General features: G+C 49.5%; 1 pseudogene; it reads left to right on the top strand.

The window, feature by feature from the left end:
• Positions 1 to 27,237, top strand: part of LOC144247286 (uncharacterized) — a 41,592-nt pseudogene that overhangs the window by 486 nt on the left and 13,869 nt on the right.

A 27,237-nucleotide genomic window follows, 5' to 3' on the forward strand; every position in this document is an offset into this window, starting at 1 on the left:
TTTTCATTTCCACAAATTGCAGCTGCCTGGAGAAATCTGCATTTGTGAACTCCCTCCAAGCTTTTCCCACCTTTTCCCAGAGCTGTACTTATGGGCCATGCACAGTTATGGGATATTAGTTTCAAGATGAGCTGTTTAAGAGCAAAGGTTCTCTTCATCTCTTTCAGAAATCATCTTCATCTCTGGGAACAGAGTTCTTCTTCTCTCCCTGGGGGCACAGGGTCTCATCACTGTTCTCCCTTTCTCTGTTCAAACCTCTCATGGGAGATCACAGCTACTACAACATTTCCTTACTTTAGCATGGAGGCCTTTGCTGAAACAAGTCATCTCCCCATACTTTTCAATGCATTATAGGGAAAAAGAGAGTCTGATGTATCAATGACATCCTTCTCCATAGCTTTAGCAGAGGATTTCAGCCCCAAGATCAAGGCATCTCCTCATCCCTCCCATCTGGGACTCAACTTCCTCTTCCCTGCCCTCGGTGTGTCCATGCTGCTCCTCTGTGTGCCTGCCCAGTGTCCTTTTCTCTCACTGGAGGGAGGATGGCAGCACTGGCAGAGTCAATATCTCCTGGGGCTGCAGATGGTTCCGTGAGCCCGGCCGGGCTCGGTGCTGGCGGCCGGAGCTGTTTTGCCATGGAGGTTTCTGCAGCGGCTGCGCTGGGGCTGTGTCAGGCTGGGCCGTGCTGGGGCAGGGCCAGGATCTCAGCAGCCAGGCCAGAGCCCAGCAGCAGCACGGCCGGGGCCGATGGCTTCTCCTGCCCTGCCCACCGGCTGCGGGCGAAGCCCAAGGGCGGCAGAGCCTTGGCCGAGCCGGCCCGGCCCGGGGCTGCTCCTGGGGCCCGGCGGATCCTGGCCGGGCCCGGGCTGGCGGCGGGGCAGGGCTCGGCAGGGCCAGATGTCAGCACCCGCAGCCACGGCCCGGCCTCGGCCCCGCAGCCTCCCCTGCCCTGCCCGGCAGCCGATGGCGCCTGGCGGCTCCCTGGGAAGGGGCCCGGCCCCACGGCAGGAGCCGCCCGGCCCCACGGCCGAGACGGGGCTGGGCCGGCCTCGGCACCTCTGTGGGGCCAAAGGGAGAGAGACCCAGCCAGGCTTTCTCATCTGGAACTTGTGTCTGCACAGAGGCGTCTGCAGCTTCCTTAGTGCTTTAACAGACTGTCAGCTCTCAAAGCTAATTACTGATTGGTTTTTGTCAGACACGGAGGAAACTGCTAGCAGCTTCTCTCAGGACATCACTTCTGTGATGCAAAACCACCACAGCAGCACAGAGCACAGAGCTCCATGTAGTGGTCATGTGCCCGAGGCCCCAGAACCCCTCCTTGGGAGATCTCTGGGCCCTCTCCAAGGTGTTTTCAAATGAAAACATTCATCTCAGAGTCTAAGAAAATTATCAGGGCATAGGGCTAGCCTGACCTGTCTGTCCTGACTACTTTTGTCTGGGAGCAATCCTTGGATATATGGAATTTGGAGGCCAAATTCTAATTTTGGCCATGGGCCCTAGACATGAAGGCCGGTTCTATTCCATAGGAAGGAAGGAAGAGAGCCCCAGTGAGTGTTTCACGGACAGATCAGGGGTGACCACCAGAGGCTAGATAGAGTGGCAGTTTTTTTTCTGCAAGATATCCTTGCATATAGGAAAATTCTTAGGGAGAATATCAGTTTTAGCAATGGGCATCTGAATAGGCAGAGCGTTCTTTTCCATAGAAAGAAGAACACAGAACACCATTGCTTCAGGAGCTGATGAGAGGTAGCCCTTGACATCCCAAGATCACCCAGACCTGTCAGGTGGCCCCTGGCAGGCCAAGCCAGACAGACCTGGTCTATGTTCCCTCGCTTCCATGGGGCCTCACAGTGTCCCAATGGTCCCTTGCTTCCAGGAGGCCCTGAGGTGTCACAATGCCCCCCTTGGTGACACGAGGCCCTGAAGGGTCAGAATGGTCTCCATGGTTCCATCAGGCCCCACAGAGTCATAATGGTCTCTGGGTCCATGAAGCCCCGCAGTGTCACCATGGCCCCTTGGTTCCATGGGCTCCAGTGGTGCCACAATGATCCCCTTGGTTCCATGAGGTGCCCACAGTGTCACAGTGATCTCCATGAGAAGGAAAGAACCGAGACCCAGTGTGGCAGCAGCAGCCACCTGAGGCCAAAACCAGACAGATCTCTCAGTCCTGGTTGCTTTTGTCTAAAAGCAACCCTTGGATATAGGGAATTTTAGAGGTGGATCCCCAGTTTTTGCCATTTCTGTGTACATAAGATGGACAGTTCTTTTCCATGGGAAGGACAGCACACAGCCCAAATGTTTCAAAAGCAGATGATAGGCGACCCCCAAGGGGTCAGGGGCAGCCAGATCTGTCTCTCCTGGATGATTTCACTTGAGAGCAATCCTTGGATGTATGAAGTTTTGGAGGTGGAATCCCAGTTTTTGCAATGGGTACCTGCTCAGGATGGATGTTTTTTTCCTATATGAAAGAAAAGTGTGAAGTCCAAGTCTTCTGGAAGAAGATGAGAGGTGGCCATCCTTCGGACAAGCCAACCAGACCTTGGCACCTTTCATCTAGAGGCTATCCTTGGACACAGGGCATTTTGGAGGGGGAATCTCACTTTTGGCCAAGAGCACCTGGACAGGAAGATGAGTTCTTTTTCATAAGAAGGAGAACACAGAGCCCCAGTGTTTCAGAGGCACATGAGTGCCAGCCCTCAGGAAGCCAAGGCCAGCCAGACCTGTCAGTCCTGGTAGCTTTTTTCTGGGAGCTATCATTGGATATATGCTATTCCTGGAATATGAGAATCCACACACAAAATTGGCAGATGCCAAATTTTGGCTATGGGTGCCTGGTCAAGATGGCTGTTTTTTTTTCTTAAGACAGAAACACACATAGACGTAGTGTTTGAAAGGCAGATAAGAGGTGGTCCCCAGGTGCCCCAGCCAGCCAGACCTCTTCCATGCTCCCTTGGTTCTGTGGGACCCCACAGTGTCACAATGGTCTCCTTGGTTCCATGAGACCCTGGAGTGTCTCAGTGTTCCCCTTGATTCTGCAGTGTCACAATGGCCCCGTGCTTCCATGAGACCTTGCAATGTCACAATGGCTTCGTGGTTCCACAGAGCACTGATGTGTCACAATGGCCCCTCGGCTCCGTGTGCCCTCGCTGTGTCACAACGGCTCCTCTGTGACACTGCGGCTGCACAAGGTCACCATGGACCCTTGGTTCCTTGGGGTCTCTGAGTTCACAATGGTCTCCTTGATTCCATGAGGCAGCACAGTGTCACCATGGCCCCTTGGTTCCATGAGGTTCCCCAGTGTCACCGTGGTCGCTGTCAGAGGCTGGATGAGATCGATGTCCTGAGACACCTTGGGATGCTCGGAATGCCCGTGTGGGGCTGGGGGCGGGTCAGGCCTTGGTTTGTGGTGGGACAGAGCCCCGCCCCCAGCCTGGCCTGGCTGAGCTGTCAATCACACAGCAGGGGCAGTGCTGATTGGCTGAGCTGTCAATCAATCACACACCAGCAGCTGGTGCCTACCCTGGCTCTGATTGGTCAATCACCTGGCAGTCCCACCCCAGGGGCGGGCCCATGGAGGCCCAGGGGGTTAAAAGCCGGAGCACGAGGCCAGCCCCTGGTCTGGATCCTCTCTTCTCCTGGAGTTCCTCTGTTAGCGATGCTGGAACCTGAGCAGTTGGTGCCTGTGTGTGTCTTTCTATAGATCTTCTGTCTTTCTGATGTTCTCTATTTCTCCTCTTTCTAATCCTACTTACCTGGAAACTATTTGGGGTAACTTAGCATTCTAAGGGTTAAAGGTTTTTAGGTTAAATGGACTAAGTTAATGAAGTTAATGATATGATAAGATTTTATCTTGAAGTGGATGTTGTATGAAACCCTTTGCCAAATTTCATTGATTGTCTATATTTTGCCAGTTACGTTTTGTGTAATTTTGACCTCTTAGCTCTGTCGGTTAGAGCATGGGGCTGGTATCACCAAGGTTGTGGTTTCAGTTCCAAAGTGGGCCATTCACTTAAGAGCTGGACTTGATGATCCTTGTGGGTCCCTTCCTACCAAGAATATCCTTTGCATCTGGCTATGGTGAGAATATCAGGTTGATGTTTCTCCTGTGCACCAAACTCAAGTAAAGGAACCTTTGGTGACCCCCAGCATTTCAATGTTCTGGGGTGTTACAGCACTGCAGGCTCACAATGGTCTCTTGTTTCCATGAGGACCCACAGTGTCACCCTGGCCCCTTGGCTCCATGAGGATCTGCAGGGTCACACAGATTTGTGACATTTGTCCTTGCTGCCCCTCACATCCCCCTGCCCCACAAACAGCCCCAAGCCACCCGTGAGGGACAGGCCCTGCTGTGCCAGGCTGGGCTCAGGGCTTGGCCTTTCTGCTTCCCCCAGCCAGCCCAGGCCTTGCTCAGCATTGCAGTTCCCTGCTCTGAGCCTTGGGCTCCCTGCAATCCTGGCCTCAAGGATCTGCTCTCTCCAGTCCCTGGGAGCCTTTGGCAGTCCCTGCTCTCAGTGGGGCCCAGTGATGCTCCAAAGGACTTGGAGTTTTGCCCCTGACTCCTTGAGCAGCTTCTTCAGCCTTCTCTCAGTGCCTGAGGGTTCTGGACTCAGCCCCAAATCCACCATGGGGATCATCAAAATGCAGGAATCCTTCAGGGCCGCTTTGTCTTCATTCAATTGTCTGCAAATCTCCAGGGCTTGTGCAGCTGATTGGAGTCAGTTTGGAGTCCTTGTAAGGAGGAATATTTCCAAGTGCACCTCCTGAATTTTTTTCTTTAATCAAGTGAGTATTCTTAGTTTCCAGTTCAGAGAAGAGCTGATAGAAGCATTCCCCTGGTGACCTTGATACTCAGTGTCTCCTTAGGATGTCTGGGCATGTAGAAGAATGAGCCCCTTGAGGGCTGACCCTGTTTGGACAAGCTGCTCCTCACCCCCAGCCTTACCATGTCTGACATCGCCCACCTGGCACTGACATCCCTGTGCCCTGCAGCAGAACCTTGTCCCTGAGCTCTGCAGCTCCATGTCCCAGCCCATTGCACCGTGTCCCACCTGCTCTCCTCAGGGCTCTGCCTGCACACAGGCCCAGGAGAAGTTTTCCTGTTGGGAAATAAAGAATGGAAAAGCCTGAGCAGGTTTCCTAAACAACAAACCCCACTCAGGAGCCACCTGCTCAGTACAGGCTGCCTGGAATGGTGTCACCTTTCTACAAGGGACAGTGTGACCAGAAATGATCTCTGGAAGCAGAATTCTCTGAGTCTCCCAGCTGAATTCTCTGTCCCAGCCCTTTCCCTGGATCTCTGTTGCAGATGGAAGCTGGTGGTGCCACCCTCACCTTTAACCTGTCTTTGGAATGCAAACAGATATTCCCAGCTGTGTTAAGCCAGATTTGCTCAATGTTTCTATAAATCTTTTGTGTTCCCCATGGAATGAAGGGGCCATTTTGGAACTGAGGGGGTGACATGGAAGCAAGGAGTCAATTGTGACCCTGGGGTCCCATGGAACCAAGGGGCCAAAGTGACACAGCAGGGCCACGTGGATCCAGTGGTCCATTGTGACACTGTGGATCCAAGGAGACCATGGAGACACCGCCAGAACCTCATGGAACCAAGGAGTCCATGGTGACCCAGCGGGGCTGCATGGAGCCAATGGTCCATGGTGACACTACCCATCCAAGGAGGCCATTTGGACACTGTGGAAGCTCATGGAGCGAGGTGGCCATTGTGACACTGAAGAACTTCATGACACCAAATATCCATGGGGACACAGCAGGGCATCATGGAACCCAGGAACCGCTGTTGGCAGTGCGAAAACTCCTGGAACCAGGGACTGTTGTGGCACTGCAGCACCAACACAGCTGCTGCACCTTGTTCCCTGCCCTGCACAGCTCCTTGGGAGGCACGGCAGGAGCAGCACCCTGGGAGCCTCAGGAATGCCCCTCTAAAATCCATGGCACACACTCCCAGGGGCTGGAATTCCAGATCCCAGCCAGGAAAAGATGTTCCTGCCCTTGAAGGAAAAGCTCCTGTGGAAGAGCCAAAAGCCAGTGACATTTTACTGCCAGCCTTCATAATTTCACCCGTAGTTGTTGCAGCTCATGGATTGGGAATTAAATCAGGGCAGGGCCTTTGGTGGGAGCTGCCCTGGGTCAAAGGAGACACTGAGAGAGAAACAGAGCAGGCAAAGAGAGGCAGGAGAGAAAGGAGGTGTTTTGGTTTGGAATGACAGGTGTCTGCTAAGGAAGGCAGGGGACTCCCCTGAAATGGAAAAATGTAGACTCTTTCTGAATTTGCAATAAATTGGAAAATTAAGGGGGGCTGTTGGGTAAAAATATGGGAGCAGGAATAAGAGTTTTTTATTAGGAAGAAAATAAAAGGATAAACATTTCAGTTAACTAAAACAACACTGACAAAGTCAGAATACAACCTCACACCCTGTTGGACAGGGTGTTGGCCACAGTCTAATTGGAACTGTGGGTGCGGTCCTCCAGGAGTGTCAGGTGTGGTTCTGTTGGAGAAGTGATCCTGTAGGAATGGGAATCTTCTTCTAAAGAGGAAGAGGCAGCTGTTCCTCTGAGAAATCCAGCCCAGAAAAAGCTGTGTTGGTGGGCCAGAATCTCAAGACTAGCTGCAGGTAGGAATGCTTGGCTCCTCCCTCTGGGCAGAGCATCTCACAATGGGATGTTACAGTTCTTATTAGTCATGCAGTGACAATAGCCCATTATCAGCAGATGTCTCCCCTGAGGGAGGATTGATTGTGGAAGAGATAAGGAAAAACTGCCCACTTAACACAGGACAACTGCCATACAGATGGCAAATAGAACACATCTTCCTTTTCAGTCTGGGACAGGGGGACACAAACAAAATCAGCTGAGAAGGCAGCACTCTGAAAAGCAAACCAGAACTGACAGAAAATGAATGGGACAGAAATCAGTAATTCTGATAGTTTTATTTACTATCAAAATAAATCACACCCACCCAGCCCCACACAGTCCCGATCCCACACCCTCAAATTTGGATCTCACTTCTTCTGATCTCCTTCCAACTACATCTCATCCTGGAGGCTGTGGAATCATGTAATTTTGGCATGGGAGTGAGGTGGGAACCAGCCATTTTGAGGTGGGTTGTAGCCAGTTTGGGGTAAGACTGTGGGGCTTCCAGGGGGATTGAGTCATTTTGAGGTGAAAGAGCAACCCACCTTGGATTTTGGAGTGCAAAGATATGGAGAATACTGCCATATATCCTCCAAGAACACACAAATCCTCCAGAATACATTTCCAAACAGTAAATTCCACCTCAAATACCTCTTAATTGGTGGGACTTTTGACATCTCTGGTCAATACTCTTGTTAGTAATTTTTCAGGTGTTTTTAAGTAATAAAGACAAATCAGTAGAAAATTAGGGCCAAACCAAAACCAGAGACCCCTTGAGCATCCCTCGGGCACTGGACAAAACAAACTCAGCAGAAATGAAACTTAACCCTCTATAAAATGCCTTGAGGAAGATTTGCTCTTCCCACAAGTCTCTTGTGATGGCAGCACAAACAAATCCCAAACATTAATAAACCAAAAGCAGAAGCAACTCTGTGGCAATTCCAAATTCTGTCAGTTCCAGCAGAGCTCCAATTCAGATGCTGGCAGATTCCAAAGAGGAAACGTGGAAATTTGGCCCCATACAGATTATTAAAAGAAAAGGAAAGGTCGTGTAGCTGTCACAAAGGTGACAGAGACAAAGAAAATAATGATTCTCATATTTGGAAAAGCACCCAAGCCTCTGAAATCAGGAGTTATTTGAGATTTAGCTACTTGAGCTGGGCTTCCTGTAGGACTTTTGGTAGCCTTGTATTTCTCACCTTGGGGTGAATCATCCTTGTCAGTCTTGCTGGTATTATTTGGCTCCTTTCTTCCAGTGATTTTAACAGACTTTTCAAGGTATGACAAGAAAATACTTCCTTTACACTGGCCACCCATAACAGCCATTTTCCTCATAAGTTCTCCCAAAATTTGCTCAGAGGAAGCTGCATCCAAGTTTCCAAGAGTTCCTCCAGAAAGAGGCAGAACCTCCTCAGAGGAGGGAACCAGGCTGTTGTCAAAGACACTTGGGGTCAGACAACAGTGCCCTGAACTCACTGTGCAAAATAATATTGCAATCTGGGTAATAAAATTGTTAAAGAGATGCCTCTGCCCCAATTAAGGTGCTCAGGCGACCAAATCCAAAGTGGATTTTATTGAACAGTAAATGTGAGGTAGAGAGAGATGCAAAGAAAGAGAAAAGGGGGGAGAGCAAGGGAGTGACATGGACAGAGATGTCCCCTGGGGCAGGGCAAGTGTGACATTGTCCCCTGTGTGCGTGGCCTTCCCAGGGTGGGGGTTTTATACAGGAGTCAGTTTGGGTAAGGGGGGTGGTGTTCACCCCCCACCCCGAGCAGGGATTGCCTCACTGTTTCAGGTTACAGTGTCAGATGTAACCAAAAGTGTTTTCAGTCCCCATCTCCAAAAACTGTTATCAACAGGTGGGGCAGTGTTCTTTATCTCTTCCATGGCTCAACCCTGATAACGCTCTCCAGGGGCCATCTTTTCTTAATGGGCCATTGAGTGTCACTGCAGGACTGATAAAATTACATCATCCCATTGTGGGATGCTCCGCCCAGGGGGAGGAACCAAGCATTCCTACCTGGATATAATCTCACCATTTGCAATACCACAACCACCTTTTCAACTGCATTCCCAGAGGACAAGAGCTCCATAACCACCACTGGACCTTCAGAGGAAGACCAGACCCTTCTACAGGATCACTGCTTTGACAGAATCACGTTCATCACTCCAGCTGGACTGCAGCCACCATTTCATCAGACTGCTACCACCACCCTGAGCAACGGGGTGTCAGGTTATATCCTGACTCTGTGAGTTTAAAGCAGGGTTTCTGTATCATTGCCTTGATCTTAATTTTCTTACTCAATTGTCATTCTGGCTTAGACTCTCTCCCTGGTTTGCCTTCAAACCAGTACAAAACTCACTGTGCTCATCCCTTGTTTTCCTCCCAAAACAGGATTTCCCATACCCAAATATTCACCAGATAGAGAAGAAGGTTGGAAGGAAGAGGAAGATGCCCTGGGACACCGAGGCAGGTGAGGAGGAAGTCAGTGCCCCTTTCCCCCTCTCTCCTGCTCCATCTCCCAGCCCAGCCTGCCCCCCGGCTGCAGGACAGCCCCGCTGCCGGTGCCCTCCTGCCGGGGACGCACTGGGGGGATCTCCTTGCCCTTCCCTGTGGCATGGAGGCAAATCCCATCCTCTCCTTGTCCTTCCTCCTCCAGACAAGGAGCTGAGAATGGAGAGCAGGAAGGAGAAATCCCCACGGCAGAACCTCATGGAAGAGGCCATTTTGAGCAACTCCACAGCGCAGGAATCCAACAGGGAGGAAAATCCCTGGAGATCTCACAGGAGGAGGGGCTGCAAGCCCAGTCCAGGATGCTCTGAGGAGGAAAGACCCACTCTGTGTCAGGAAGGTGGGCAGAGCTTCAGCCAGAGCTCGGAGCTGGTCGTCCCTGTGAGGCTTCCTGATGGGGAGAAGCCCTACAAGTGCTTGGAGTGTGGGAAGAGCTTCAGGAAGAGCAACAGTCTGAAACTGCACATGATGATCCACACCATGGAATGGGCCTACGAGTGTGGGGAGTGTGGGAAGGGATTCAGCTGCAGCTCTGCCCTTATCAAGCACCAACGCATCCACTGGGGAGAGGCCCTATGAGTGTCCTTAGTGTCAGAAGAGGTTTCAGACCAGCTCCAATCTCTTTGTACATCATCGGATTCACACGGATGAATGGCCCTTCCGCTGCCCTGACTGCGGGAAGGGCTTCAAGCGCAACTCCGACCTCATCACACACCAGTGCATCCACACTGGGGAGAGGTCCTACATGTGCCCCACTTGTGGGAAGAGGTTTCAGAGCAGCTCAAATCTCCTCCTCCATGAGCGGATTCACACCGAGGAGAGGCGCTTCCTCTGCCCCGACTGTGGCAAGGGCTTCAAACACAAGTGCAACCTTGTCAGCCACCAACGCATCCACACTGGGGAGAGGCCCTACTTGTGTCCCCAGTGTGGGAAGAGCTTCACCCAAAGCTCTCACTTGACCAAACACCAACAGAGCCACCAGTAAAGGAGGCCCTGCAAATTCCCCAGCTGCAGGAAGAGCTTTGTGCACTGCTCCAGCTTCATCCCCCATTGGAGGACCATGTTGGGAAGAGCCCTGGTGATCCATGTTCCCTGTGATCCATGCTGGGAAGACACCTGTCCCTTTTCCTGCCCCTGCCAATGACCTGATGTGGGATTGAAGGACATGAGGGTATGGCCATGGCCCTGTCACTACATTCACTCCCACCTCAGGTCATTGCCAGGGGCAGGAAAGGGACTCTCCCCCTGGGGAGAAGGGTGTACTTTCCATGCAGGAGGAAACACGTGGCCAGGAAGATACAATTGATGGTGATGTGGTTTTCTCTGTAAATAGTTTTTCTTATCCCTTCTGTTGCCAATATTTTTTCTGTTTCTGTTTGTTCCTTATCTCATTGCTGTTCCCAGTAAATTGTTCTTATCCTAGCCTGGGATCTTTCCCTTTTTTCCTTCAATGGATGGTGGGAAGGCAACAAGCGCCAGCAGGGTTTTAGTGAGAGCAGGAAATTGGGGAATCCCATTCCTGAACCCCGGCCCCTGGAAATGGAGCATCCCAGCTGGTGCCAGCCCTGGTGGCCATGGCAGCAGCCTTGGGAGCGGGTCCCTGGCTGGGGCTGAGGGAACCTCTTCACTCTGGTGCCCAGGGACAGGAGTGGAGGGAGCGGCTGCAGCTGAGTCGGGGCAGGCTGAGGTTGGATCTCAGGAAAAGGTTTTTGCCCAGAGGCTGCTGGGGCACTGCCCAGGCTCCCCAGGGAAGGGTCACAGCTCCAGGGCTCTCTGAGCTCCAGCAGCGTTTGGACAGCGCTGCCAGGCCCGGGCTGGCTGTGTTGGGGTGTCCTGTGCAGGGCCAGCAGTTGGACTCGAGGATCCTGATGGGTCCCTCCCAGCTCAGCCAATTCTGTGGTTCTGGGATCCCATGAGCCTGGGGATGGGAGTGCCAATGGTTTCCATGGCAACGGGCTCCAGGCCTGAGCTGGTGTCCATGGCAACCACCCCTGGCATGGGGTCTCCATGGAGCTGCCCAGGGACTGACCATAGCAACAGGGGCCTGGGGATGGTTGTCATGGAAACTGACCATAGCAACAGGGTTTCCTGGTGATGGTTGCCTGCTTAGGATGAGATTTGTCACTGGACCTCAGAGGGGTTCCATGGGGACTTTCCAAGAGTCTCCAGGCTGTTCAAGAGCTGGAATGTCACACACAGAGCCAGGGGCTCCATGGAGACCTCCCAAGGGTTTCTGGGGATGGCAAGAACCGTGTGGTCAGAGGCAGTCACAGTCATTCCATGGTGACATCCCAGGGCACCTTGGGCTGCAAAGGCACTGATCTGTCACAGGCACTCATGGAAGCTCCACAGTGACATCCCAGGAGTCCCCAGGCTGCCAAAGAGCTGGGATGTCACAGGTACTCACAGGGGTTCCTGTCATGTGCAGAGTGGGAGCTTCAGGCAAAAGCTTTATTTCTTTATTGGAGAAACTCCTGCTGAGTCATGAGATGGAGACACCCAGCAGCCACCATGGGTTCTAAAAGCCCTGAAGAGCCCCCAGACTTCTAAAATTCCTTTTAAGAGAGGAGACTGGGAGTGACTGGATCCAATCCCGGCCCCAGAATTTGTCAAAGGTTTATGTATAAACGATTGGACAGGTAGAATTGAACAATTTGTCAATGCAATTTTTCCTACAGGATAAATGATGGAATACCAGATGTATTTATATAAATACAATCAGATCATGACTGGACAGTAAGCTCTAAACCAGAGTTATTTACTCCCCAGTCCAGAAGCTACAACACCTATAGGATATTCTGCTCTAGGAAGCAATTTTGAAGTCAAGAGGTCCTTGGTGGAGTGGTTTGAGCCCATTGCAGGCAGAGCCTCCTGCTCCAGCAGGAACTGCCTTTCCTGTGCCAGGAGCAGGGCAGGTCCCGCTGCAGGAACAGCCCCAGGCCAGCCCCAGCACAGGGAAGGCCTCGGGCACAAGGGCAGAGTGCCGTGCTGGGAGCTGTGCCAGGGACAGCCCCAGGCACCAAAGGCACCTTGGCAGCAGCAGCTGCTTGCAGGGCATGGCCAGAAGCCTCCCTTGCAACCCGGCCTGGTGGCCAGCGCTGCAGAGCTGCTGCCTCAGGGCTCATTTCTGGCTGGGCTCTGAAAAGCCACTTCTGCTCCAGGAGCCTGACGGGGAAGCCATTGGCCCAGCACCTTGGGGACAAGATATTATCAACAAAACTCTTCATGCCAGCAGACACAAGGCAGGGGCAGAGGAAAGGGGAGAGCCAGGCCCAGGGGACAGGGCTGCCATGGTGATGGCTGTGAGGTCACTGCCCCTGCAGCAGCCTGGCTGCCCTCAGCAGACATTCTGGCCAGAAGTGTTGTGTGGGTACCCAGCACATCCGAGATCCCACACAACAGGAATTCCAGCCTTGGGGAGGGGAGGGGATTTCACTGGGTCAGGTTGCACACACTCCCTGATTTTTGAGCATTCCTGGGATGGGAAATCCACTTCTCTGGAAAAACAGTTGATGTTTTGTTCCACTCTCATCACTGTAAAATATTTCCTCCTTCTGACAAATTTAAATCCACTCTCATTCAGTTTAAAGATATTGACCATTGTTCTGTCACTGCTAGACTTGGGAGAAAATAACTTTGATAACTATTTTTCCATTTTCACAGATCTTGGGGAGGACCCAAATATCTCCCAAGATGGGGTTTGAAGGCTTCATCACATAACCAGCAGGTAGAGGCTGCAGGCTCTGGGCTCAGTTGTGTGCAGACTGAGGACAGAACAGAAGTAGCCCGGGAGGGATTGAAGGGTGGTTCCACAGATGCTGGAGTTTTATTTCATTGTATAAAACAGCCGGAGAAAGAAATAATGGCACCAAAGGTGTAGAGTGCCCCTGCCCAATGAGGTGGGGATTCTACCCAGACACAGCATCCGGTGAGAGCGTGACTTAAAGAAGATTCCACCCCTCCATGCTGTGGGGTGTGCCCCTGAAAGCCTGGGAAAAGACACTCCACCCTATCTGATCAAATGAGGAATGGCCCCGGAATGTTCTTCTTTTTTCTGTAACCTTATTGGCTTAAATTGTGCTGCAATTCCCCCACTGTAGTTTTTTCCATTGATTGTCCTCCTCGATCCACCCCTTTGCAGTCTCCTTCTCTTAATATTGGACCTTGATCCTAAACTCCACCCCTACCCTGTAATATAAAAGTCTTGACCCTACCACCTTGTTTCTTGTGTTGGTCCCTGGGAAAATGAAGAATCCTCGGTTTTCTAAACCAAGACCTGTCCTGTTGCCTTCCTTTCCCTGTTGGTCATTGGTGTCTGCCTGAGGTCTGAGACTCTGGGGCCTGGGGCAGTTGTTGTGCCCTTTGCAGTGGCAGAACACAACAGTGCTTTCCTCCCTATGGAAAAGAGCCGTCCTTATCTATGCAGAAATTGCGGGAATTGGGCTTCCAACTCCCAAATTCCCTATTGTGGAGTTGTGTTATTTGTATGTTTTATTATCCCTGTATTATGTATTGGTTTATTCCTTTGTACCCCCATATACAACTTGGTTTACCCCCAGTTTTCCTGCCTTGTCCCCCCTTCCCGCCTTTCCAGTATCTATCCATCACCCTGGAAGGGGCACTTTACCCCCCCCACCCCCCCCCCCCCGGTGCCTTGTCTGTCACTCGGTGCCCCTTCCCATCCATCCAGAAGCTTCCACTCAGGGCACCGGGTGATTGGGCGAGGACCTGGGGCTCCCCCCATATCCTTCCCCCATTGGACCCCATCATATCCCCCCATCCCGGAGCCACCCCCTATCCCTATCCCCATTGGTTGTTGAATACCCCTCCCTTACAGTTTATAAGCCAGTGCAAGCACCTTGTGCTTGTTCCTGTTGGCTGGCACCGTTCTAGGATATTTGGCCCCGTTGGGCTACAATAAACTCGGACTTAGCCCCCGGCAGGATCCGCTCTTCATTTACCACTGCGAGGCTTGCTAGCGCTGCCCGGAACCCACAAAGGCACTCTCCAAACCCCAGCTGGGAGCGGCGGAGGGTGCCTCAATCGCCCACTCTCGCCCCAGACTGAGAGCTAGCCGGGGTGGAGGAAAAGGGAACCGGGGCGGGAGCGCGGCACCCTATATCCAAGGGTTGCTTTCAGACAAAAGCTACCAGGAAAGAGAGGTCTGGCTGCCATTGGCCTCTGACGGCCGCCTTTCATCTGCCCCTCAAACACCGGTATTCCGTCTTTTCCTTCCTATGGAAAGAACCATCCTCCTTCAACAGTCCATGTCTGAAATTGGGATTTCACCTCTAAAATTCCCTATATCCAAGGGCTGCTCCCAGCCAAAATCTTCCAGTACTGTCAAGTCTGGCTGGCCTTGGCCTCTGGTGGCTGCCCCTGCCACACTGGGGCTCGGTTCTTTCCTTCCCATGGAGATCACTGTGACACTGTGGGCACCTCATGGAACCAAGGGGATCCTTGTGGCACCACTGGAGCCCATGGAACCAAGGGGCCATGGTGACACCACCGGGCTTCATGGACTCAGAGACCATTATGACTCTGTGGGGCCTGATGGAACCATGGAGACCATTCCAACCCTTCAGGGCCTGGTGTCACCAAGGGGGCATTGTGACACCTCAGGGCCTCCTGTAAGCAAGGGACCATTTGGACACACTGGGGCCCCATGGAAGCGAGGTTTACATGGAACAGGTCTGTCTGGCTTGGCCTCCCAAGGGCCACCTGACGGGTCTGGCTGACTTTGGGATGTCAAGGGCTGCCTCTCATCAGCTCCTGGAGCAAAGGGTCTCCCTGCTTTCCTTGGTATGGAAAAGAACTGTCCCTCTCTTAACATGCCCATTGTCAAAATTGGTACTCTCCATAAAAAATTTCCTATATGCAAGGTATCTTGCAGAAAGAAACCTGCCAGTTCTGGCTGGCCATGTCCTCTGGTGATCATCTCTCATCCACCCAGGGAAACACTAGGGCTCTGTTCCTCTATTCCTATGGAAAAGAATGGGGTCTTCATGTCCAGGAACCATGGCCAAAATTAGAATTTGCCTCCCAAATTCCATATATCCAAGGATTGCTCCCAGACAAAAGTAGCCAGGACAGACAGGTCAGGCTGGCCCTGTCCTCTGGTGATTTTCTTAGACTCTGAGCTGAATATTTTCATTTCAAAACACCTTGGAGAGGGCCCAGACATCTCCCAAGGAGGGGTTCTGAGGCCTCGGGCACATGACCACTACATATGGACAAAGGAGCTCTGTGCTCTGTGCTGCTGTGGTGGTTTTGCATCACAGAAGTGATGTCCTGAGAGAAGCTGCTAGCAGTTTCCTCCGTGTCTGACAAAAACCAATCAGTAATTAGCTTTGAGAGCTGACAGTCTGTTAAAGCACTAAGGAAGCTGCAGACGCCTCTGTGCAGACACAAGTTCCAGATGAGAAAGCCTGGCTGGGTCTCTCTCCCTTCTGGCCCCACAGAGGTGCCGAGGCCGGCCCAGCCCCGTCTCGGCCGTGGGGCCGGGCGGCTCCTGCCGTGGGGCCGGGCCCCTTCCCAGGGAGCCGCCAGGCACCATCGGCTGCCGGGCAGGGCAGGGGAGGCCACGGGGCCGAGGCCGGGCTATGGCTGCGGGGGCTGACATCTGGCCCTGCCGAGCCCTGCCCCGCCGCCAGCCCGGGCCCGGCCAGGATCCGCCGGGCCCCAGGAGCAGCCCCGGGCCGGGCCGGATCGGCCAAGGCTCTGCCGCCCTTGGGCTTCGCCCGCAGCCGGCGGGCAGGGCAGGAGAAGCCATCGGCCCCGGCCGTGCTGCTGCTGGGCTCTGGCCTGGCTGCTGAGATCCTGGCCCTGCCCCAGCACGGCCCAGCCTGACACAGCCCCAGCGCAGCCGCTGCAGAAACCTCCATGGGAAAACAGCTCCGGCCGCAAGCACCGAGCCCGGCCGGGCTCATGGAACCATCTGCAGCCCCGGGGGATATTGACTCTGCCAGTGCTGCCATCCTCCCTCCAGTGAGAGAAAAGGACACAGGGCAGGCACACAGAGGAGTAACATGAACACACCGAGGGCAGGGAAGAGGAAGTTGAGTCCCAGATGGGAGGGATGAGGAGATGCCTTGATCTTGGGGCTGAAATCCTCTGGTAAAGCTGTGGAGAAGGATGTCACTGATGCATCAGACTATCTTTTTCCCTATAATGCATTGAAATTACGGGGAGATGACTTGTTTCAGCAAAGGCCTCCATGCTAAAGTGAGCAAATGTTGCAGTAGCTGTGATCCAATGAGAGGTTTGAACAGAGAAAGGGAGAACAGTGATGAGACCCTGTGCGCTCACGGAGAGAAGAAGACCTCTGTTCCCAGAGATGAAGATGATTTCAGAAACATATGAAGAGAACCTTTGCTCTTAAACAGCTCATCTTGAAACTAATACCCCATAACTTGGCCTGGCCAATAAACACAGCTGTGGGAAAAAGTGGGAAAAGATGGGAGGGAGTTCACGATTGCAGATTTCTCCAGGCCACTGCTATTTGTGAAAATGAAAACTCATGAGATAACTGTTTTCTTGTGGATAAGTCCCATAACATTAACAAGAGGAACTTCTCTCCCTAAGTGAAGTGAAAAAAGACTATTTTAGAGGTGGTAAACTGACTGAAAATTTTAGGTTTTGTCTCTTTACATTGTCAGGTTTTATGGAGAGAGGAAGTGTTCTGAAAGTTTTGTTCTGATTCTTATTACTATTTCTTTAGTTATTGTTAATACAATTTTATTTTTACCCTTTTAAAATTTTGAAACCACTTTCCCTTTCTTCTAATCCTATCTCACAGCAGGAAATGAGTAAGTATATTCTAGTGAGTGCACTGGTAATTAGCCAACACTGAATACAACACACGCATTGAAGCATTGGCTGAGAAATCTCAAAATGGTGAACCAAAACCACTACAGAAACTTCCTGACAAACTGCACGAGAGCAGAGAGAAATTGAGGCAGAGCCATGGTTTGTCAGGACTTGCTTGATCCTAATGAGCCCCGTGGTGCATTTGGAGCTGAGCCCTGGAACCTCAGAGCCTGAGAGGAGATTGCACAAACCTTTCCAGGAGTCAAAGTCAGAGGAAAACCCCAAAGTGGTTGGAGTCTAAAGCATTAATGGGAACCACAAAGGTCCATCTATAACACAGGCTCTTCATGGAGTCCTTGGAGGAGAGAATTGGAGGGCAGGATGGCACAAAAACTTCTCAGAGACTGAAAATGGCACAAATAACTCTCAATGTGGAAAGGAAAATCCGAATTAAGATAAGTGGAAAATAATTTGTTCACTGTGATATACTCGCTTACCTTGGTTTGCATAAGAATGTACTAGTGTGTCTTTGAAATGCTTATTTGCTTACAAGGTGATAAGGAGGTTGAGATTAGAGCCCTGGGTGTGTGTATCTGGTCTGCTCGCTGTATCTCAAAAGAAGAGACTTGGAAGCTATCACAACGACCAGACTCAGACTACATCTGGAGAGTCACGCCTGCAAGGAGAAGGGGGGGGGATAAAAGGAAGGTTGGGACAGAACATTTTTGCGCGCCGTTAGTGGAGCAGGAGACTCCCCGGCCGCCCAGCGCTGTGCTTTGCCTGCCTTACTCGCTTGCTATTTTCAATAAAATTGCTTTATTAGATTAAGACACTTCAAATTGTCGTGTCACAATTTATAACAATTTGGTGCCGTGACTCGGATGGAGAAGTAAATCAGTCGCTACGGGACGATCGGGAGGCGCCCCGCCCTTATGGCGGCCCGGCTGCCCCAGGCTTTCTGATCACTCTCCACCGACGAACCTAAATTGAGTAACGGGCAAAGGAGAACCGGTTACCCCTGTAATCTTTGTGCACAAAGAACCAGCGAAGACGCAGGACGCGTGAGTATAGGCCGGTTTCCCGCTCGGTTTGGGGTGGTTTTCCCGGAGTGCTGTGTGTGAGAGGTCTCGTAGAGACCAAGTGAGTGCGGACTCTGTATTAGTGCGTTTTCCATTCCCCGCGAGGGGCTGGGCCACGAACCAGGGGAGCACGTGTGTGAGAAATTGAGTGCACTCCGGAAGATGGGACAGAGGAAAAGCAAGCCCTCTGGTCCCATGGGAGAGGGGACCCATGCTAAGCTTCCCCAGATTCCCAAGCCCCTTGGGTTTGATGATAATTAATTGGGATGCTTTCCCATCTAGAAAAGGGAAAGACAAAGTTAAAATGATACATTATTGTATGGAAGTGTGCGGGAAGGGCCTAACCCTAATTCCCATGCAAGGAATGTAGAACAAAGGGAGAATCGGGAGCAGAGTTATATTTCTAGGGAAGGAAAAGGAAGAGGTCGTGAAATTGTCTGCTTCTACTGTGGAAAGAAGGGACATATGAAGAGGGGATGCAGACAACCGATAGTGGATGAGAAGGCCTTTAAGGAAGATTAGGGGTGTGAGGCCCCAGGCCAGCAGAGAAGCAGCAAGGTCCCTTCACTGCCAGCCCCAGAGGTGGCAGTGGGGTTAGAAATGTCAACCTGATGGAGCTTATGGTGTAAACCACCCTTGTTTGGACAGCTGCACTCTTGCATTACTCTCCAGTGCCAAAATTTCTGCTTCCACCCACACTGCAGTGTAGCTGCTCAGCCTTTTCAAGATTTTGGAACATGCTGTGGAGCCTGTATGGGGTGAGATGCTGGCAGTGCTTTTATCTTGCCCTCCTTAAGAAGCCTTTTGTTTCTGCAGCTTCAATTCTTAAATGCAAAAGTATTGTTATTGTCATTTACAGTTGTCACATAACTTACTGTTCAAACATGGTCCTACCTCCACCCTTTCAGGACACTTCCCACACTGCTGCTGCTACTGTCTGGGGGAACAGAAATTGAGGTTGGGAAGCCGCTTTTTGAAGTTCTTAGATTAGTCAATTCATTCTGAGCTCTGCTTAACTTGTTTTCTTAGGTACACAGTGAAGTAAGTATTGAGGTAAGTCTCCCTAGCAGGGAGCATAGTCCAGGGAAGTGTACTATAGAAAGAGCTCCCTTTCAATAACCAGTACTTTGATATCATCACTGGAAATCACTGTCTGCTAATGACAGATGATGGGGTTTTGTGCCTAGAGACATTGTAAACAACTGTTAGTTACAGCACAAATAACTTCTTCTAAGCAGTTCTTCCTTATTACTTTCAAAATACTGAAATTGCTATCAGCCAGAGCATTATGTCTATTTTAAGTAGGTCTGAGATTCAGGGAAACAATGTGTGCAAGAATAGTTTTCACAAGTAATTGCAGACATTGTCAGAACTGCATGTGTTGAAGCCTTGGTGCCTGCACTGGTAAAATCAGCCGGAGTGCAAAACATAACCTGAGTAATTCAGCTCATTTGCTTCTGAAAGGCAAAAAGCCCTTTCCTTTCAATGCATTTTGGATGTAAACACAGTTAATGAGCTTGTAACAACTTCTTAGTAAGGCTGTTCATTCGTTTAATACTTATTTTCTGCATTTAAGGGAAGACACTAAAAAAAAAAGTGTTCTTAATCAGAAACTGGTTGATCCTTTGTATGATCTTCAAATGCGGTCTCTGCTTTCCTGCTGTATGCTGTGAAACCTCGTGCATTTAAAAATGACAGCAGCCACATCAATGATGTTGTGGACTCCATCCTCTCCCCCTAAGCTGGAATAATGCCAGGACAATCTAAACTCAGAAGAGTGAATTCCTGCCTCAGCTTATACAAATTCAGTTTGGTGTGCAGTCATTTTATGAAATGTCTACTACAAAAACTATTCTTCCCCCTTGCATTTCTGTGGAAGTAATTTGAAATCATTGTGTACACACTATTATTTAAGCTATGATATTTTAAAATAGGTGGGTTATTTACGTATGTAAAGAAACATCATAAGGAGCCCTTGGTAAAGCTTAAAGTGGGACCCCAACAACAAGAGATGGAATTTTTAGTGGATACCGGGGCTGAAAGATCCACGGTGCAAGCCTTGCCGCTTAGATGTAAAAAGTCATCTGACACTGTACATGTAATTGGGGCAAAAGGAGAGCCCTTTGAGGTATCTGTTATCAAGGATGTGATGGTAGAAACTGATTCCAAATGTGGTATAGGTTCTTTACTACTGGTACCTGAAGCAGATTACAATTTATTAGGGAGAGATCTGATAATAGAATTGGGTATTAATTTAGAAGTTGTAAATAAAGAATTACAGATAAAGCTCTGCCCTTTAAGGGTGGAGGATGAAAAGAAAATTAATCCTGAGGTGTGGTATACCCCAGAAACGGTGGGGAAATTGCAGATTAAGCCTTTCTCAGTGGAAATAAGTAATCCTGGCAAACCCGTAAGAATAAAACAATACCCTATCCCTAGGGAGGAAAAATTAAAACTAAAACCTAAAATAGATAGGTTATTGGAAAAAGGGCTTTTTAGAGCCCTGTATGTCTCCCTTCAATACTCCCATCCTGCCTGTAAAGAAGTCAGATGGGTCCTACAGATTGGTGCACGATTTAAGAGAAATAAATAAGAGGACTTTGGCCCGGTTTCCAGTAGTTGCAAATCCATAAAAAGATTTAAAGGTAATTGAATCCGGACCACTAAGTAACTCCTGGTCTGCACAAGCTTGTAAATTATATGCAGTACTCAGGGCTTTAAGGTTATTAAAAAGAAAAATTGGAACAATATACACAGACTCTAAATATGCATATGGAATAGTGCACACATTTGGAAAATTTGGGAAGAGAGGGGACTTATAAACTCACAAGGAAAAGATCTAATTCATCAAGAGCTAATTGTCCAAGTTTTAAATGCCTTAAGGGGCCCGGCTCAAATTGCTGTGGTCCACTTAAGGGGACACCAGAGAGGATTAGACTTTAGAAACAGGGGAAATAATTTAGCTGACCAAGAAGCCAAGAAAGCAGCCCTACGAACTCGCGGGGACATGGGGCAGAGCGACACTGTATCTGTGGACTCCCCCAAAGAAAAATAGCAAATATATAGTTTTACCACTCAAGAAAAGGAAAAATTACAAAAGATGGGAATTGAGGAGGGGTCTGAAGGGCAATGGAAGCTCCCAGATGGGAGAACTGTTTTACCTAAAAGCAAGGCCTCAGAAATTTTGCAAAGATTGCATGATCAGACTCATTGGGGAACTCAGGCATTAGTAGATCAATTTGCCACTAAATATATGAGTATTGGAATCTATGATTTGGCTAAAAGAGTAGTGGGAGATTGTCTGATCTGTCAAAAAGTAAACAGAAAACATCTTAGGGAAAGGCCCATGGGAGGAAGGGAATTAGCTCACAGGCCTTTTGCCAAAATAAAAATAGACTTCACTGAATTGCCTAAAGTGGGTAGATATAAATATTTGTTAGTAATAGTAGATCATCTCACCCATTTTGTAGAGGCTTACCCCACTACTCGGACTACTGCTCAGACAGTGGTCAGAATATTATTAGAAGAAATAATCCCTAGATATGGGATAGTAAAAACAATAGATTCTGATAGGGGACCCCACATGCCATATAATTTGGAGGAACCCCGAGACCACCCCCAGTTGAAGGACTATAAAATAACCTCATATATTATTGCCTTAATGAAACGCCGCAATGAACTTTGGGAAAAAGGAATCATTACGCAAAGACCCCCTTTAGATTTAAAAATACATAAAATATACCCAGGAGACCATGTGTTAATAAAATCCTGGAAAGAATCTACACTAACCCCACAATGGGAAGGTCCTTATCTTGTGTTACTCACTACAGAAACTGCAATTCGGACTGCAGAAAGAGGATGGACACATGCCAGTCGAGTAAAAGGACCAGTTAACAACACTGTGTGGCAAGTAACCAGTCCTCCCGGGAACCTGAAATTGAAGTTACAGAGAAACTAATGGATTCTTATCAGATTGAATACACATCAGACTTATATTACTTAGATAGTGGACTAATTAGTAATTCAAGTGTTAGAGTAAAGTGTAAAAATCAAAATTGTAATTACTATCCTTTTGTATGCTATATCTGTAAGGTGTGTGGGGAACGGTGGTGGTCACATTGCAACAGAGGGTATCCTCCACGAGGAACTTGCAATTCCTGTTGGAACGTACAAAGAGAGATTACAGCTTGGGTACTGACCTGTAAAGTGACTAGAGGGGAAATCCGATTGGAATCTAAAGAGTGGTGAGAAATTTTCTCAAAGGGCATTCACCTAGACTATTACTGCTACCATACAAATGAGCCGAGCCCATTTGTGGCAGAGATCATAGAAGGCCTTTGTAGGAAAGACCTAAAAGGGGTCAGTTATACCGCACCAGAGGTAAAAGATCAGAATTGGCGTTCTTATTGCATGCGGCAAGGCACCAGAGGGCATAAATCCCCTCCTGAAGAATACTCTTGCTGCCGAGAAGATGGTACACCCTGTGGCTCGAAGCACCCGAGTCGACGGGCGAGGCAGAGGAGTAAACAGCTGTGGAGGAAGGAGCCCTCAGGATGGAATACGCAAGCAATATTTGCGGAACTACCCCGGGACTGGGAGTAACAAAGGCAGAAATAGTTTTTGGGCTCAAGGGTATTTTGGTGATAACCAGCTAATAGAGGGAAAGAAGTCACAAAAGTATAATTGTTGCAGTGTGAGAAACCAGACCCCACATGCCATTTGCTTACTGCTTGTGATTTTCCTTTGTATATCTTGTAATACTGCGGAAATAACAACTCATGAACCTTTCAAGTGGACTTTAGGAAGATGGGAGGATTCACGAGTTATAAGGAGCAATACTACAGCTGGAGCTCCCACTTTCCAGTTACCTGTAGCATCCTTAGGTACTCGTTGGGGTTCCCATTGGGTTTCATCGTTTTATATGTGTCCTGCTTCGAATCTTGGTAAAGGGTATTGCAATAGTCCTGGACAATATTACTGTGCATATTGGGGTTGTGAAACAATAGCTGGTACATGGGACCCCCCCACTCCTGATCCATACATTAAAGTGGTCTGGAAGCCAGATGGTTGTATTCCTCCCGGCTACTGGACAGGTCATAAACCCCCAGAAAATATTTGCAAGAATATACAAATTACTGCATTAAGGCCAGAGGATAGTATATGGTTAATTGGAAAAACTTGGGGCGTTCGTTTATATTCGGCTGATTTTGGCAATTTTAGTAGCTTAATATTTATAAAGAAGGAAATTGTGCCCCCTGATCCTGAACCTGTAGGGCCAAACCCAGTGTTATTAGAAAAGGAGGTTGTTTTAGCCAACCAAACAAAAGAAAGGGATCAGACCCAGAATAAAATTCAGAATGAAAACACTTCAGGAGACAAACAGGAAAAAACCCAGGAGCGTAATATACTCTAGAAGATTATGAAAGCGAGTTATGGTGTCCTAAATAGAACCAACCCAAAACTGACGGAAGACTGTTGGCTGTGCTATAATTTAAGACCCCCATTTTATGAAGCCATAGGGGTCACTGCAAAGCCCAGAAGAGTGAATGGAACTAATCCGAATCAGTGTTTGTGGAAAAAGGGTAAAGAGACAACACCGGGGCTTACCTTGGCTCAGGTAACAGGGAAAGGGAGATGCATAGGAAAAATCCCAACACAAAGAGAATACCTTTGTGGAGTAATAGAAACAGGTGGGAAGAAACCGGCTGACTGGCTATTGCCAGCAGCTAACACTAAGTGGGTATGTAACACTCTGGGTGTCACACCGTGCATCTCACTGAAACTGTTTAATCCAAGCCAAGACTACTGCATCCAGATAACGATTATGCCCAGAATTACCTACCATACAAGTGACTACATATATGAACAACAAACTGTGCCAGAACACCATCTAATGAAAAGGGAACCCCTCACTGCCTTAACTATTGCAACTCTCCTTACCATCGGGGGAATAGGAGCTAGAACTGGGGTGGCATCCCTAGTAAATCAACAAAAGAAATTTAAAGCATTAAGAATTTCAGTAGATGAAGATCTAAGTAAAATTGAGCAGGCCATCGATGGATTGGTAAAATCATTAAGGTCCCTATCTGAGGTGGTGTTGCAGAACAGAAGGGGTTTAGACTTGCTATTATTACAACAAGGGGGATTGTGTGTAGCCCTGAAGGAGGAATGCTGTGCATACGCTGATCATACTGGAGTTGTTACAGACACCATGGCAGAATTAAGGAGAAGATTAGAGCAGAGAAAGAGGGAAAGAGAGGCACAGCAAAGTTGGTATGAATCATGGTTCAATCAATCTCCTTGGTTAACTACCTTGCTATCCACCCTTGCAGGACCTCTGATACTGATAATATTGGGACTGACCTTTGGGCCATGCATCTTCAATAAAGCAATAAAAATAGTAAAAGGACGATTAGAAGCAGCACATTTAATGCTCATTAGGGCAAAATATGAACCCATACACAATGTAAATGAGACCCTAATACTAAGTCACCAAGAGTTACAAAGATTCAGTGAACAAAATAAAGATGAACAAGAAAAAGGGGGGGAATTAAGATAAGTGGAAAATAATTTGTTCACTGTGATATACTCGCTTACCTTGGTTTGCATAAGAATGTACTAGTGTGTCTTTGAAATGCTTATTTGCTTACAAGGTGATAAGGAGGTTGAGATTAGAGCCCTGGGTGTGTGTATCTGGTCTGCTCGCTGTATCTCAAAAGAAGAGACTTGGAAGCTATCACAACGACCAGACTCAGACTACATCTGGAGAGTCACGCCTGCAAGGAGAAGGGGGGGGATAAAAGGAAGGTTGGGACAGAACATTTTTGCGCGCCGTTAGTGGAGCAGGAGACTCCCCGGCCGCCCAGCGCTGTGCTTTGCCTGCCTTACTCGCTTGCTATTTTCAATAAAATTGCTTTATTAGATTAAGACACTTCAAATTGTCGTGTCACAATTTATAACACAAAGAACCTTACAAAAGTTAAGAATCTCATAGTATTCACGAGCCCAACTGAGTGCCTCTACAAAGCTCTCAAGGGACTCATTAAAGAAAATAATTGGGGCCATGATTGCACAAACCTCTCACAGAGTCTGTAGCAAAAGGGAAACACCAAGTACCTTAAAACAACTGAAGTACCTTGAAGCATTAATGAGCCCCTATGAGTGTTGTTCCTGACAAAGCCTCTCCAGGGACTAATTACAGCAGAATATTGGAGGCCAGGATTGCAGAAAGCTCTCAGAGACCGCAAGGCAAAAGCAAAAGCCAAAGTCCTTTGAAAAACCTGCAGTCTCTTGGAGCATGAAGGAGCCCCCAGGGCCATTCCTGACCAAGGCTCCCCAAGGACTCCTTCCAGCAGATCCTTGAGGCCACTGGGATGTGGGCTAGGGGGGGATGCTGAGGGCAGGACCAGGGGCTGACAGTGCCCAGCCTGGCTGGGGCTGTGCCAGGAGGCCCCAGGGCCTCAGGACAAGGTGTCTCCTCACAGCCCTTGGTGGCACAGACCCTGCTGTGCCCCAGGGCACCAAGACTCGGCTTCTCTTTGTCCCCACCTGGCATAAGTGCCTCCAGTTCTCTGCTCTGTCTGGGGCCTGGGGACACTTTCTCAGTCGTGTCCCTCAGTGGGACCCATTAAAAGTCCAAGAAACTTTGGAGTTGGATTCTGACTTGGAGTTCTGAAGAGGTTTCTGCACCTCCTTCTCAGGGCCTGATGTTCAGGGCCTGAGCACAAAGCCCCAGAGGGTCATTAAAGTCCTTGTGCTGTGTCTGTGCTGCTGAGCTGGGCCGGGCTCCTGGCACAGAGGGTGATCCTGGTGTCGACTCACTTGGTGGAGACAATTTATCATCTGGTTACATGAGGTCAAAGAGTGGGCTATGACATCACATGAGTGATCTATGACAGAATGGTCCATGACATCACAGAGTGGTCTATGTGAGGCCATCAAGGGGTTATGACATCATAGGCCAGCTCTGTGACATCCCAGAGCAGGCTTAGAGATCACAGGACAGAGCTCTGAAATTGCAGAGCAGACTGTGACGTCACAGAGTTGGCTGTGACATCAGAGACAAGCTGTGTGACATTACAGATTGGGCTGTGATATCTCAGAGAGGCTGTGTGACATCCCAAAGGGGCTCTGTGACATCCCAGGCGGGCTCTGTGAGGTCACTGGGTTGGTCACTCAGCCCCAGATCCCCCTCACATTTTCTCCCAACAGGTCCAATGCTGTTCATCCCCAGCAGGGTCCCTGTCCCCCAGTATCCCCCTGGTCCACCTGGAGCCACAGCCTCCACCAAAGGATGTTCCACAGGATCCACCCCAGAGCCTGACATGAGGACAAGGGGCCAGGGCTGTGTGACCAGGAAATCAAGGACGTGGATTATCCAGGTCCCTGTGGCCTGGGTTGGGTTCCCCAGGGCAGGAAAGATGTCTGGCAGCTGGAGCAGGGTTAGGGAAGGGCCTCCAAGGTGGGGCTGGAGCCCTTGGGCTGTGAGCAGAGGCTGAGGGAGCTAGGCTTGTCCAGCCCAGAGCAGGGAAGGCTGAGGGGCTCTTAATCCCAGCCTGACAGTGCCAGCGAGGAGGGGATGGAGAACACAGAGCCAGGCTCTTCACCAGGGTGCCTGGTGGGAGACAGAAGCCAATGGGTGGAAGGGGAAAGAGGGGAGATCAGCCAGGGCAGGAGGAGATGAAATGAGTCAGGCGGGTTTCAGCATTTCCTCAACACCAAAAGCAACCTGACCTCCCTTCTTCATCCACCACTGACAGCTTTGCACATCAGGAATTGTTTGAGCTATTTTTCCCCCACTTCAGGATGAGCATCCTGATACAAGAATGTAATTGTGTTTATATCTATCACAGAACCACGTTTGTCTGAAATTAATTCTAACATGGAAATCATTAGTGGATGGTGGACTCATCAGATGCTGCTAGAACATCGCACATAGCTCATGGCAGAGCATGGTTGTTATTAAATTGTGTCCTGTTCAACTATGGTCCTTTGGCCATGGAGAGAAACTTTCTGTGCCTCTGACTCTGACCAGTTCCTGACCCCCAAAGGGCACAAGCCTGATGAGTTGTGGTTCCCACTCCAGTGGTGGCACTTGGAGCTCCCTCCATAGCCAGAGCAGAGCTCCCTTGTCCCAGAAAGTCCCTAGTAATGCAGGGATGAAGGAAACAGGACAGGCTGTGGGGATCA

The sequence above is a fragment of the Lonchura striata genome, chromosome 21, assembly GCF_046129695.1.
Source record: "Lonchura striata isolate bLonStr1 chromosome 21, bLonStr1.mat, whole genome shotgun sequence".
Lineage (NCBI taxonomy): Eukaryota > Metazoa > Chordata > Aves > Passeriformes > Estrildidae > Lonchura > Lonchura striata.